The following is a 2500-nucleotide window of genomic DNA, read 5'->3' as shown; positions in this document are numbered from 1 at the left end:
AGAAAATATATAATATAAATCCAATAAAATTATTACTTATTACACACACGATTAGAGAGAGAGAGAGAGAGAGAGTGTGTGTGTGTGTGTGTGTGTGTGTGTGTGTGTGAGTGAGGGTGTAGGACAGACAAGTACTACACACGATGCTTAGCGGCACGTGTCGTGTTCAGGTCCATTACTCAATTCGTTCACCAGCGCAGTTGGTGTCTACTTTTTGCGTGGCGTGGAGCAGTGCACAGTGTTGCTAAACCACTGCATTTTCAATACTTGTGTTATTCATGTTGATTTCATTCATACTGAAGAGAACAGTAATGGCTTCTACTTCAGAGAAATGAAGCCACAATTACATCTTTCATGAAGAATGGGAAGAAACCTATTTTTTTTTTGTCAGTTTGAGAGAGAAGTGTGTGGCTTAATTTGTCACTCCACTGTTGCAGTGTCCAAGAAGAGCAATGTAAAGAGAGACATTTTGTTAAACTTTACAAAAATTATGCTACTAAATATCTCTCTCACAGTGACAGAAGAAGGGAGAAAGTGAAGAAGGTAAAATCTGAGTTGCAGGCCCAACAAGACACCTTCCAGATGCCACCTGCCAAAGCTACAGCATCAACACTTGCATCATTCAGTGCTGCTCATGTCCGTGCAAAAAAGGAAAGCTACTTGAGGATGGTGAAACAGTGAAACAATGTTGGCTTGAAGCATCTGAGTCCTTGTTTGAACATTTTAATAATAAACCTGAAATTGTAACTGCTATAAAATCCACGTCTCTATCAGGAAACACAGTCACACGTAGGGTAAAAATGATGGCGCAAAATGTGTTTGATCAAATAACAGCTAATCTTGAGAAATGTACGTGGTTCAGCCTGCAGGTTGATGAATGGACAGGTGTTGTGAACACAGCACAGTTAATTAAGTGTATTTGTGCGAATGATTTTTTTTCTGATGACAGCGTAAAAGATTTCTTAGTGGTCTCACCGCTGAAGGGGAAAATGCGTGGTGTGTATGTTTATCAAGTTTTTAAGAATTTTGTAGACAAGGTCAGTTTACCTCTTGAAAAGCTTATGTCAGTAACAACAGCTGGTGCCCTGTCAATGACTGGTAGCAATGCTGGCTTTGTGGCACTGTGCAAGAATGATCCTGCATTCCCTCAGTTTATTAGTTATCGTTGTATCATACGTCAGCAAGTGTTCTGTTCAAAAGTTATTCACTGTGAACATGTAATGCAGGTGGTTGTGAAGATCATTAATTGTGTGTGTGCTAGACCTCTTCAGCACAGGTTGTTTAAAGCACTTCTGGATGAAGTGAGTGCTCAGTATGGTGGGTGACCTTCCCTTGTACACACAAGTGCATTGGCTAAGCAGAGGGAAAGTTGTGCAAAGGTTTGAACACCTAATTCCTGAAATCAAGAGTTTTGCAAGAAAGAGGAGACTCACATGAACACCTTGATGATCCACAATGGCAAGCTGACCTAGCATCTTTAACTGACATCACATCTAGGCTCAGTGAGTTAAATCTAGAGTTGCAAGGACGAGTGAAGACTGTGTCACAAATCATAAGTTCAGTAAATACCTTCATAAATAAGGTGAAGCTCTGGATGTCCCAGATCTCTAAAGGGCTCTTACAACACTTCCATTTGCTGCAAAATGACTGAACACAGAAAAATTGAAGTGCAGTATTCATACATACACAAATCACCTCAACATAATTTTGGATGAGTTTAATAAAAGATTTGCACACTTCAGTAATGTTGTGCCAGCAGCCACATTCATGTCAAACCCAACTTGTATAGGTGACGTCCGCCACACTGCACTCCACCTCACACTGCCTCTCACCCTGACTGCCCCCTTGTGTTGTGAGACACAAAGGGAAACGTTCAATGAGGTCACAGCTGGGTTTAATGATAAGTTCACAGCACCCCCTGAACAGTGCTTTAGACCTCACTGGGAGTAATTATCGTTTCGGCAGGTGTCTACTGCCGAAACGATAATTACTCCCAGTGAGGTCTAAATCACTGTTCAGGGGGTGCTGTGAACTTATCATTAAACCCAGCTGTGACCTCACTGAACGTTTCCCTTTGTGTCTCACAACACAAGGGGGCAGTCACAGCCTGCTCTCTAAAGACAACTCTCTTCCTCCACACAAAACTACAAGCACCTAATAACACACACACCCTTCACTCAAAAATTTTAAAATCATGGCGACTCCTACACCAGCCTCGGAGTCCCCATCTGGGGAGGAGACCATAAATGTCCCCAGGTCGGACTGCCTTTCTGTCGATGACCCTAAGTGTCTTGACACCCCCTTCAACTTTTTCTTCATTAACTTCTGCAACATTCGCGGTCTAAGATCTAATTTTCAATCTGTAGAACACCACCTCTCCTTTTCTAAACCTCATCTTCTTTTCCTCACTGAAACTCAGGTGTCTGAGGCAACTGACAGTAGCCCCTTTTCTGTTCCCTCCTACTTTCTCTATCCTCATTTTCGATCCAAAGCTGGATGC

Source organism: Scylla paramamosain, chromosome 19 (genome assembly GCF_035594125.1).
Source record: "Scylla paramamosain isolate STU-SP2022 chromosome 19, ASM3559412v1, whole genome shotgun sequence".
Lineage (NCBI taxonomy): Eukaryota > Metazoa > Arthropoda > Malacostraca > Decapoda > Portunidae > Scylla > Scylla paramamosain.
Note: the sequence above shows the minus strand (reverse complement) of the source record.